This window comes from Chanodichthys erythropterus, chromosome 24, assembly GCF_024489055.1.
Source record: "Chanodichthys erythropterus isolate Z2021 chromosome 24, ASM2448905v1, whole genome shotgun sequence".
NCBI lineage: Eukaryota > Metazoa > Chordata > Actinopteri > Cypriniformes > Xenocyprididae > Chanodichthys > Chanodichthys erythropterus.
The window spans coordinates 30,403,634-30,416,980 of NC_090244.1; the positions used below are offsets into that span (position 1 = coordinate 30,403,634).

General features: G+C 43.9%; 1 long non-coding RNA gene across 1 annotated transcript in view; it reads right to left on the minus strand.

The window, feature by feature from the left end:
- Positions 1 to 3,710: 3,710 nt before the first annotated feature.
- The window catches only part of LOC137014866 (uncharacterized), a 31,229-nt gene continuing 21,592 nt past the window's right edge, over positions 3,711 to 13,347 (minus strand). Inside the window, exon 3 of the long non-coding RNA XR_010893901.1 lies at positions 3,711 to 3,794. This is a non-coding gene — a long non-coding RNA (uncharacterized lncRNA). The remainder of the gene's footprint in view (positions 3,795 to 13,347) is intronic.

Below are 13,347 nucleotides of genomic sequence, written 5' to 3' on the forward strand. Positions count from 1 at the left end.
TTGGACGACAGTTCTCTGATGAGAGCTTTTCCTTGAACTATGATGGGAGCTACGAAGCCCAGTGGATAATAGAGGCTCTGAACGGTTGATAAGACGCCTCTTTTTGTGAACGGTTTCTCTTCATGGGATACTTGGAAACCGAAACTGTCACTCTCCAGATTCCATATCATTCCAAGGCTTTGCTGAAGTGGGAGAGGATCTGCACCAAAGTCGAGGTCTTTTAAGTCTTTTGCAAGGTCCTCGGGAGCAAATGCTGACATGACCTTGCTGCTATTGAAAGCGATTTTGTGGAGTTTTAAGTTCGATGCTGCTAACATTTTTTGAGTCCTCTTCAGAAGGCTGATAGCTTCTTCTTCTGTCGGAACTGACATCAATCCATCGTCCACGTAGAAATTCCTCATGACGAACTCCTTACTGTCTGTGCCGTATTCATCCTGATGTTCTTGTGCAGTTCTCCTTAGACCATAAATGGCAACTGATGGTGAGGGGCTATTGCTAAATATGTGCACTTTCATTCTGTATTCGGTGATGTTATTGTTCAAGTCGTTATCCTTGTACCAAAGGAACCGCAAATAATCACGATGATCTTCTCGAACAACAAACGCGTAGAACATCTGTTGAATATCAGCGGTGACTGCGATGTTCTCTTTCCTGAAACGGATTAAGACACCAAGCAGATTATTGTTTAAGTCTGGTCCGCTGAGCAGCACGTCATTCAGGGACACACCATCATGTTTGGCACTAGAATCAAAAACCACTCTTATTTGATTTGGTTTTTGAGGATGGTAGACCCCGAACAGAGGTAAGTACCACCTTTCTTGATGTTCCTCAAGTTCTGATGCTAGTTCTGCTTGGTCATTCTCAAATACCCTTTTCATGTCTGTGCGTCTGTCTAGAGTTCGTCTGAGAGATAAAAATCGTCGCAGAGCGGTTTGCAGAATGGCAGCGGTGCTACCCAGTTGTTTGCCTGATCCATATAAACCTCTTTGTTCATGATGTCCAGGAATGTTTGATCATCAACTGACAGAGCTACCTTTTCATCATCTGGGTGGCTGTCGAAGACCGTGGCTCCAAGTTTTTCTGTCTCCTCACATTTTAATTCGCATTCCAGAATTCTTGGTTGGTGAGGGTTTTTTCTCTTAAGTGTCTCTTTCACTTGAATTTTGTTAGGACAGGGACTAAACATGGATGTCCGTCCATTAGGCAGTGTGTGTGTCTTATACACTCTGACACTGGGTGGTTTGTGAGCCCGGTCTAGACAAACGTCTCCTACTATAACCCACCCGAGATCGAGACGTTGGGCATAGGGGTCTTCATGATCTCCGTTATACTGCTGCCTCACTTTATGCACTTGCAAAATGTCTCTCCCTAGCAGGATAAGGATCTGCGCATTTTCATCGAGTGGTGGTATCTTATCTGCTACATGTCTCAGATGGGGAAAATGGCAAGCTATTTCGGGTGTGGGGATTTCGGTTCGGTCATCTGGAATCATTTCGCACTCAATAAGGGTTGGAAGCTTGATTTTGATCTTTCCATCATAGGATTCCACCACAAAGTTTGTTGCTCTCCTCCCTGAGGTTTCCATAACACCAGAGCAAGTCTTTAATGTATAGGGAGATGCTTTTTCGTAGAGGTCAAAGTGGTTGAAGAACTCAGGGCGAGCAAGTGAACGATTGCTCTGGTCATCTAATACTGCATACGTCCTAATTACTTTTCCTGTCGATCTTCAGGGTAGACTTTCACTAAACATATTTTACAGCAGGATTTGGCGTTGGTGTTTCCCCCACAAACCTCTGTGCATTTTGATGTTACTGCAGGGAGAGTTTCAGGAGGAGTCTCATGAGTCTCCTCCTCCTCGCCTTGATCTGCTGGAACTTCTGAGAACCGGGGTGCTGGACCAGAATGTAAAGCTGATGTTTGAGTCTTGCTGCCACATTCTCTACATACTATTTCTTTATCACAGTCTTTTGCTCTATGTTTGGTCGAACTACAGCACCTGAAGCAGATGTTCTTCTCCCTGAGGTAGGTTTTACGTTCCTTTATTGGCTTGCTACGGAAGGTACGGCATTTTCTGAGTGCGTGGGGTTTGTTATGCAAAGGGCATATGCGGTCTGGATCTGTAGCACCTTTTTCGACATAACCTGTAGGAGCTGCTTTAGCCTCAGAAAACACGCCAGTCTTCCTTACAGACACTGATGCTTTGTTGTTGTATTTTGTGGGTCTCTCGGACTTGGTTAGACCCGAGTATTGAGCTTGAGATATCATAAAACTAGGGTCGTTTCTGATTTTGGCTTCAGAATGAATAAATTGTGAAAAGAAGGTAAAAGGTGGATAGGAAACATGGTTGTATTCTTTGTACTTAGACCCTTGTGAAATCCACTTTTCTTGGAGACTAAATGGGAGCTTTTCTAATATGGGGTTCACTCCACGTAACGTATCAAGATATGCTAGACCAGGGAGGTATCCTCCTTCTTTTGCATATTCAAGTTCAAGCAAAAGGTCTCCAAGCTCTCTTAATCTCACATTGTCTCTGTTTGAGATTCTGGGGAATTCCTCTATCCTTTTCAGAAGTGAATGCTCAACTGCCTCTGGGGTTCCATAGGTCTCTTCTAGTCTTTGCCAAACCATGTCTAGCCCTGCAGCTGAGTTGTGGCTGTGTATGGCTCGTATTCTTTTTGCTTGTTCCTTAGACGCTGGCCCGAGCCATTTAATCAAGAGGTCTAACTCTTCTCTTGGGGTTAAGGTGAGTTCCTCAATGACACTTTGAAAGGAACTTTTCCATGCCCAAAAGCTTTCCGGGTGGTCATCAAACTCCGTTAAACCAGATGTAACCACTTCTCTTCGCATTAGGTATTTTGCAACATCTGGCGTGGCTGCTGTATGCTTCACAGAGCTGACAGGGTCCCACCTCTGCTTTGCAGGCTGTCTCAGGTCAGTTGCATCTACATGTGGATCTAAATATCTCTTCTTCTGTGTCTGCACAGAAGGAACGTTTCCAGGAATATGTTGAGTTGTGTCCACTGCTATTTGAGGTTTCATATTTTTAGGAGCTATTTGTTGATGAGAATCTTCATTGTCGATTCTGAGGTTACTCATTTCTTGTTTGACTGTTTCCACGGCAGGTTGTGAAGATGTGTGCATAGATATGGGTTCTGATGCACTACAGCTGTGTTGCCAAACATACTCACTTGTCCGTTGTGCAGCGTTGGATGGCGAGAGTGGTAAGTCAATGTCATGGCGAGAGTCTAGCTCTGCTTTTTCCACAGCAGCCACAAACACTGCTTCTTCTGCGGCGGCTGTAGCTGCCTCCTTTTCTTTCTTTAGAATGTGCATTTTGCTTTTAATGTTGCTTCTTCGACCATCATCTCTGCTTCTTTCTGAGCGAATGAAACCTGCATGCGGGCAGCTTCGGCTCTGGCTCGAGCTCTGAGTGCAGCAGAGCTTGTTGTTGATGATTTGCTACTTGCTTGGGCGATGGATCTAGTCACCAAGGACTGATGCATCTCTTCTGTGTTACTCCGTTCATCCATCCTGGTTGCTTGGATGACGATGGGTCAGCAACGCTGAATCAGCGTAGAGAGTTGAACTGCTTCGTGATGAACTTAGTGCATTCGTGTCTTCTTACTATTCTGCCCTCACATGTACGACGTCTGCTTTGTACAGCTAGACAGATAGTTAACAGCAATGAAGAAGGGAAACTCCAGATGTCTTGTTGAGGATTGATGTTTTATCTTTTGTTCTCTTTTCTTCCTCAGTTTTATTTCTTAATCTTTTCTCCATTTAAGTCTGTAAGACTGGAAAAATAAACATAAAAAGAACAAATAAACATTACAAAAGTGTAACGTCTGTTGCATCTATTACAATCAAATATAAAGTTACCCAGTAACTCAGTAAAATTAAACAATATTCTCTATATCACACTTTTACATAATGAACTACAGATGTTCTTAATGCATAGAAATCAAACAAACATCATCAGTATCACCAAACTAACTGCTACACTGTTACATGCATAATCTATGCAAATCAGCAGATGAAAGCAGACCAACTAAGGTAATCTGACGCGAAGTGTCGATGCTCGTTGCTGAACAGATACATCAGAGCGTCAGAAAAACAAAGGCTTAGATCTAGAGTATACGCGAGAAAACGAAAACAGCCACGAACGTAGTAAAATACATTACAGAATGTAAACGTATACATCATACAAGAACTACAATTCTGACGTGTAATTACTTACAGACACATATTTGACCAAGCTGTGTAATGAAGCAGACTCGTGAATGATTTCTGCGCTGTTGCTCTAATAGGTCCATCACTGAAACGAGTCTGACTAGAAACTATAACTAAACGCCAGAGGGCAGCACAGAAAGAGTGCAAAGATTTTTTTAATATATATTGCACTTATACGTTCTGTTTATCTTGGAAATACTTAAATAATATGTGCCATGTGTTCTAAAATTGCCCTCTACTGTAAACCGACACTCAGGCTTTGAGAGAAAAGCCAGTTTGTAAAAAAGTATCGGTTTTACTTGGTTAATAAATAATCAAACTAATTCAATGGCACCGCATCCTCTTTCACATCACCACATAAACTTGATCTAATTAGCTAAATTATGCTGAATTATCGCATCGTATCGTGATATGGGTGTGAATCGTATCGTATTGCATCGCAAAATGCCACACATGACATGTATCGTTAATATATCGGATCGGATACTTTGTATCGAGATGCGTATCGGATCGGCATTATACCTTTGATGCCCAACCCTACAGGTTAGTGGTGTAGAAATCGTTTTAAATGAGGCTAATCTGAAAAATGATGATCGGTTAATAACATCTTGTTGTGACTCTATGGAAGTAACCTAATAATCATTCCTTTAGGATTTCCTAATGTGGTTGGATGCATTGATGGCACACATGTTCCCATCATCGCACCTTCCAAAAATGAAGCTGACTGTCAACAGGAAGTCCATCCACAGTATTAATGTGCAGGTACACTGACTGTTTCTAATGGTCAAAGACTACATCACAATAACTTATATGTGTAATTCTTTTCACTGTCAGGATCATATGTGATGCTGTACATATCATCACAAATGTGGAGGTCAAGTGACCCGGCTCTGTTCATGACTCACGAATAGGAATGTGGTAAGTATGTAAGCTCTTTACATTTATTTCAGTGCATGTACTACACACTTACAGGGGCACTTCTATGCAGCACTAAACCAATGTTAAATTTCTTACAGGAGAGATTGATGGCTTTCTGCTAGGAGATAGGGGTTACCCATGCCAACCAACACTAATGACCCCTTACCCAGAACCTGAACCAGACCCCCAGCAGCGCTTCAGTGTGGCTCACTGCAGGACAAGAGCCCGGGTGGAGATGACCATAGGCCTGTTGAAAGCATGTTTTCAGTGCCTACATCACCTCAGGGTAACCCCTGAGAGAGCCTGCAACATTATTGTGGCATGTGTTGTTCTCCATAATATTGCCATAATTAGAGGGGAGCAACACCCTGCCCTACAAATACCAGACCCTGAGGAAGACCCCATCCTCCCTGCAGATTTCCAGAATGGAAGGGTAGTCAGAGATATTATATGCCACAATTTCTTTTCGGATTAATCAGCCACCACCACAACCACCCACAAAAGAAACAAAACAGATAAATACAAATCACAATCAAACGGGCCCCAGGAGTGTGCTTCTACTTTTTTTAATCTTCCATATTCATCTGCCTTCACTCCTTCAGTGTGTGAAGTGTGGCATTCTTGATAATTCTTCCTAATAAACATTACTAAAGCAAGATGCATTTTTTTAAAGTATGTAGAAGAATTGATGCTTTATTCAAACACTTTAATAACTTCTTAATGTATCTACTTACAGTCAGTAACAATACACATCAAACGCAAATAACAAGCATGCAAAACAAAGGAACAGAAATAATAAGATCGATGCAGCACTGTTTGAAACTGTGCTAGAGAAGTCATGTGAGTATATGTCAGGTGGTTGAACACACAAGACTTCTGTATGGGAAGCACCTGTGTTTTCTCTCTAATGGGGAAGCATCAGTTAGACTGCTGAGAAGTGCACATGCAAAACCAAAATGGGCGTTTACCAATCAATGTGACCAATGCTGCGTTCACCCACCTCTTATTTACCGGAATTTGGAGCTGTTCACGTCCTTTTGGTCCTTGGACTGGGAATTATGCGTTTCTATGGCACCACTATCAACGCCTACAGCGGTCAGGTTGTACATGTGAGAGCTTTCAGAAAACTCCCAGCTTACAAGCTGTAATTATGTGCTCTACGAGAATGTGAATGATTTTTACAAGCTAGAATCTCATAACTACAGGAATTACGAGGCCGTGTGAACACACCTATATTTCAAGCTACAATGGATGTTTTTTCAACCATTTTTTAAACAGATTTGCCAAAATCATGAAGGCCCGCCCCTAAACCAAGCCCCTAGTGGATCAGAGCAAATTGAGGAAAAGCCCATTGGGTAACACTTTACTTGAAGGGGTGTGCATAAGACTTACATGACACCTTCATAATCTTGACATGACACATGTCATAAATATGAAGGAGGTTTTATGAATGTTTATGACAACTGTCATTAAGTGTCATTCGCTCAATTATGTCATTTTTAATGCAAAGATGACATTGTTTGAGATGTCTTTGTTACGACAACTTGACATAAACCAATACATCATAACCTGTCAGTGTCTTTGTCATGACAACTTGACATTAGCAAAACATCATAACCTGTCATAAACATGACAGAGCAGATTAATTATCAAACTTAAAAAAACTATTTAGCTTTATGGGTTAACATTACATTACATTATTTTGGTAACACTTCAGTATAGGGAACACATATATAAACGATTAACTGACTTTTCCCTCAATAAACTCTTAATTTACTGCTTATTATAGTTAATTGTTAGGTTTAGGTATTGGGTAGGATTAAGAATGTAGAATAAGATCATTCAGAATAAGGCATTAATATGTGCTTTATAAGTACTAATAAATAGCCAATATTTTAGCCATATTAATGCTAATAGTAATAAGCAACTAGTTAAAAGACCCTAAAATAAAGTGTTACCATTATTTTATAACAGTGTCATCTTTTTTAAGAAATTTGAAATTGTCTATTATCTGACCTTCTGTTGGAGGAAACTTAAAAAAAAAAAAAAAAAAAAAAAACATGAAATGAAATGAAAAATAGTCATGACTCTGTTATAAAATTATTTGTCAGAGTATTGTCACTTAATGACATTTTAATGACAAGTTCAATTTGTACCACTGTACTTGAGCTCAAGATATATATTTATGACACTGTTATAATGGCCTCATGACAGCCAATGTCAAAACCAACCACATGACAGTTTAATGTAATGTTAACCCATAAAGCTAAATGATGTCAAGTTGTCATGACAAAGACAATGACAGGTTATGATGTGTTGGTTTATGTCAAGTTGTCATAACTCGGATATCTCAAACAATGTCATCTTTGCATTAAAAATGACATAATTGAGCGAATGACACTTAATGACAGTTGTCATAAACATTCATAAAACCTCCTTCATATTCATGACACGTGTCATGTCATGATTATGAAGGTGTCATGTCAGTCTTATGCACACCCCTTCAAGTAAAGTGTTACCGCCCATTGTGGGTTAAAATAGTCCCTCTAGTGTTCTACAGACCTGCAGGATCTCGAGGTCATCAACTACAAATCACTGTTCATTCACTGTCACTGTCTCCACACATGTGTGCTGTCGACTTTCATCAGAGTTTCAATGCTGATCCAACACACTTTAAATGGTGAAATGTCAATCTCAACTAAAATGGTTTGATCAAAACTCAACATTGTATCAACGTCATCATGCTGTCTGGGAGAGCTTCTAAATCTGATCTTTATTATCAGCTCAACTTTATCATTTTATCATTCTCCTCTGGAGCAGCTCACAGTGATCATTGGCTTTCAACACAATCTTCAGTAAGGTGCTGCTGTATCACCTCACAGCACACGTGTACCTGCACAACACAATTAAACTATGTCCTCATTCACTGCTACATTTTAACCAATCAGAGGAGGAGAGCTGAGAGGTCTGTCACTGTACAAAAATGTAAAAAACAAAATTATATAGTTCAGTCATGAAACTCTAGATGGCGCAGGCTGATGGTCTTAACACAAGCTGATGATAATTACAGTGTTAACTATTGGCACAAGCTGATTGGTTGATGTCACATCTGCAGCCAATGAGCTTGTTGCTCACACATTTAAATGGCGGGTTATATTCACTATAGCAGTTTGCAGTGTGCTTCAGAGTTCCTCTAAAACCCTCCACCTTCCCCAGATCCACCTGCATAGATCTGCTATGGGTTATTAATATATGCTATTTGTGCAGTGGCACTATGTCTTATTCACAGCAGCGTATCGGCGTATGAATAGAGTACCTCAGGGATGACGTGTTTTTGTAGGCCAACCCGGAAGTTCGCAGCGCATGGGTTCCCTCGATCGAAAGCCTATTAATTTTTCCCATAGACTTTTGGAAAATCGCAGAAAATAAGCTCTGTGTTTAACTAAGGGTTATGACACTTACACGTTTTGTCTGTCAAGATAATCTTTACAAGTTAACACAACATTTATAGATTTTGAAGTCGTCAGATATAAAAAGCTAACAGTAGGCTATAAATGGACTACAGTTGCGGATCAACGTCACCACCAAGCTTCCTCACACTTCATTTAGAAAACAACTTTATTTAAAAACACGCTCGCTGATTATGATCTGCGCTGTGTATGAATACTTATCCACTTTTTCATGAGTAATGCTGTCCAAATGTCCTGTTTGTCATGATGACGTCTAAAGTCCCCGCCAAAGGAAGTAGTCCCTTTTAGCAATTTGTTAGCAACCGCCGATTTTAAGACACAGTAAAAGTTTAGAAAATCACAAGCGGGTTATAACTGGTGTGTTTTATGTCATAGATCAAAACGTGAAAGTATTTAGAGGCTTTGTTAACCACAGACCTTATTTCAGGCGATTTAGCAAAAACCCATTCAAAAAACCCATAGACTTTACACCGTTGGAACCGGAAGCCCTAAAATGCTAACTCGCTTCCGGGTTTTGCCTAAAAAAAAGGCGTCATCCCTGAGGCACTCTAATGGCAGAAGCAAGTTCCTGTACTTTCTCTGCAGCAGCAGCAATAATCAGCAGCAGAGTAGCAGATATATTCGGCCAAGACCAAATACATTAACATTGTCATATCCATGCTAACAATCTTCCAAGAGTTGTCATGATAGATATATATATATATATATATATATTCTGGGTTAAATAAAACTTAAGCTTCATCAGCAGTATCTGCTGAATACCCCAGAAAATAAATAACTTGGACTCGTCCCTCAGTGTGTGAAAACAAAGGAAAATTAACTGTACAGTTATGTTAAGTACAGTTAAGTACAGCACCACAAATAAACATAATTAATTTGTCTTAGGCTGTGTCCAAAACCTTAAAACACTGCATCAGGGTTATATTGGCCTAGGTTGTGTTTTAACCAGTTTCTCCCACAGTGACTTATTATTGTGGCATCATCGGTTTCAAATTTAACCCTATATTGCCTAACATCTCAATTCTAAAACGTGAATTAGTTTACTGAAGAAAAGCCTGTTGTATAAAATCTACTAGTACTCTGCTGACCCCTAGTGGATTATACAAGTTTTTCAGGGAGAAAAGGCCTTTTATATTGTCAAGTAAAGTGTCCCAAACCACAAGAAGAAATTTTCTCCAGTCATTAATGTTCTTCCTCTGGAGACAGACTGCCATTGATGAAGTTTACTGTATTGTCTCTGTGTGTCACTAACCCCTGACCCTGACTGACCGCAGCACAGGAGGAGATGATGCCACCTAATGACCAGTGACGTGATTGAGAAACTAAACTCTTGAACAGGAATGAATGCACACTGTAACTTCATTTCTTGCTGGATGTTTGCTTGGTACGTGCAGATCACATCTGAGATGTGTTTTTGGCTAACATCTTTGCCTATGAAATAGCTCAGTATTAATCTCTCGAAAACGTTCAGCATGTTTTTACTATTACAGCTCTCAAGGTTAACTAATCGTGAAAAGTGTTGATTATATCATTACACTTAGATCTAAGGCATTATATTGAGATGAAAGGTTGCAGTGATGAATGCTGTAGTCGATCACAGACATGTTGTTGAGCTCATGAAAGCAGTGATCTTGTCATTACAACTCAATTTCTGAAAACAAACGAATGTTTTCATCATAACTAACAGTGCAAACTCAATGTAACTAAGAGATTCGTTGAATAAAAGGGGAGTTTTGGCGCAAGTCCAGAGCTCAGACACTGATAAATGCAATGTTTGACAGCTCCAGGGAATGTAAAGGGAGTGTTCTTTGATCGCTTTCTATATATAATTTAATCTAATAACTTTCATCCTACTAAGAGAAACAAGGTGAAGTTGAGCGTTTAGTCACGGGTTTGATTTACTGACACACAGACAAAGATCAGGTGACTGTACATGAATCATTAATATCAGATCAGGCATTAGAATGAACACAGTTACTCACATGTTGTTGCATTACTGTCGAGTCCATATCGTAAAAGTCTGATAATGCTGAAATGCGATTGATTTACCGAAGAATCCACAGTGAAATGAACCGAATACAAATAAATAAAGCTCAACTGAGACATTCACATTGTTGAAAATAAATAACCATTGTGACGAGCACTCCCAGAGGAATCAGCGTCGCCCTGGCAACCAACGGAAAACACCTGCACGTCCTCGTCACTGGCTGATCGGTCACAGCTGCTCCCCATCAGCCAGCACACTCTTAAGGAGCACACGATGCACTCAAACGATGGTCTCGAACCGAATGCAACGCTGGTCTAATCCCTGTCTCATCTCTTTACAGAAAGCAGCGAGTGACCGACAGCCCAGCCACTTTGGAGCATGTCTGGACACCCACTTTCACCTCAACTGACACAGAAGAGCACGAGGAGCACACGGGAAGCACCGGCCACCAGAAAGTGGAGCAACACATTTCACCAGGCACCCCACAGTACTCAATAAATCCACCCTCCGGGGTTTTTGATTTCACTTACCCCTTGTCAAGTGATTCTTCACCCCGTGACAGTGGTGGAGAATGCGGGCAGAACAGTGAGGAATCACCGACAAGATCACTGCCCCAACTCCTAATTTTTTCCCTCTTTCCCTGTTTGTGTCACCAGCACCACAGAAGGCGGCGCGCGCGCGTCCCCGCGATGGAGGACGTCTTACAACGCCTCGCTGAAGTAAGCATCCGCCAGCAGCAAATGGTGGAACACCTCGCCACTCGCCTGGGCAGGACGGAGGATGAACTCGCCACCGTCCGGGCGGCCGCAGCCCAGCGCGTTCCACTACCTGAGCCTCGGGCACAAGCCACCCGCCTGTTACCCAAAATGACAGCCGATGACGATGTGGAAGCCTTCCTTCAGGTCTTCGAAAACACCGCCCACCGAGAGGGATGGCCCGAGGACGAGTGGGCACGTGCGCTGGCACCCCTCCTCACCGGTGAAGCACAGAGGGCTTACTTCTCGCTCCCCTTGCCCGGGGGCATGAGCACATCCTGGTCATCGTCGACTATGCCACCCGGTACCCAGAAGCAGTCCCCCTGCGGAAGGCCACCGCGAAGTCCATCGCCCAGGAGCTGTTTCTGCTGGCCAGCCGAGTCAGCCTCCCCTCGGAGATCCTGACTGACCAGGGAACCCCCTTCATGTCCCGGCTAATGGCAGACCTCTGCCGGCTGCTGCGGGTGAAGCAGTTGAGGACCACCGTCTATCACCCCCAAACCGATGGGCTCGTAGAGAGATTTAACCAGACCCTCAAGCAAATGCTCAGACGCGTGGCGGCGGAGGACAAGCGGGATTGGGACCTCATGGTCTCCTACGTGCTCTTTGGGATCCGCAAAGTTCCCCAGGCCTCAACTGGCTTCGCCCCCTTCAAGCTCCTGTTTGGCCGTCAACCTCAGGGCCTCCTGGACGTGGCCCGGGAGGCGTGGGAGCAGCAGCCGGCCCCTCATCGTACCATCATTGAACACGTCCGGCAAATGAGGGAACAGATCGACTGAGTGATGCCGTTAGTCCGGGAACACCTCACCAGGGCCCAACAGGCGCAGCAACGTCATTACGACCGGGCAGCCCAACCACGGGAGTTCCAACCGGGAGACCGCGTCATGGTCCTGGTCCCCAGCTCCGCATGCAAATTTCTGGCCTCCTGGAAAGGACCCTATTCGGTGGTGGAGAGGATTGGGCCGGTCACCTACCACCTGAGACACCCGGGACGACGGCAGGCGGAGCAACTCTACCACATCAACCTCCTGAAGAAATGGGTGGGGACCCGGGACCAGGTAGCTGCCCTAAGCCTCACCGAGCCCGTGCTTGTGGATGTCAACCCCCACCTTTCGGCTGCCCAGAAGACGGAGCTGCAGCACCTGGTCAGTCAGTTCCAGGATGTGTTCTCCTCTCAGCCCGGGCAGACCAATGTGCTTCAACACCACATCCGGACGCCCCCAGGAGTCGTCGTTAGGCAACGGCCCTACCGAGTCCCGGAGGCTCGTCGGCAGGCTATTGAGGAAGAGGTCCAACAAATGCTAAAGTTGGGGGTAATAGAACCATCCCGGAGTCCGTGGTCCAGCCCCATTGTGATGGTCTCAAACCCGGATGGCACCCTCCGCTTTTGTAACGACTTTCGTCGCCTGAACGAAGTCTCAGAATTCGACGGGTACCCCATGCCTCGAGTGGACAAACTGCTGGACCGCCTAGGAAGGGCCCGGTACATCAGTACCCTGGACCTCACCAAGGGCTATTGGCAGGTACCGCTCTCTGACGCTGCCAAGCCGAAGACCGCCTTCTCCACCCCCAGTGGCCATTGGCAGTACCGGACCCTTCCCTTCGGCCTACACGGGGCCCCCGCGACATTCCAGCGGATGATGGACATCCTCCTGCGGCCCCACCAGGCCTACACGGCCGCTTACCTGGATGACGTCGTGGTCCACTCCGAGGCATGGGACGAACATCTGGATCGTCTGCGGAGGGTGCTCTCGGAGCTCGGGCGGGCTGGACTTACCGCCAACCCCCGAAAATGCCACCTTGCCCTCTCTGAGGCCAAGTACCTGGGCTTCCAAGTCGGCCAAGGACTCATCCGGCCGCAAGACAAGAAAGTCGAGGCCATCCACGCTGCCCCAAAACCCCGGACAAAGACCCAGGTACGAGCCTTCTTGGGGTTGGCGGGTTATTACCGATGTTTTATCCCCAACTTCTCCTCTTTAGCCGCCCC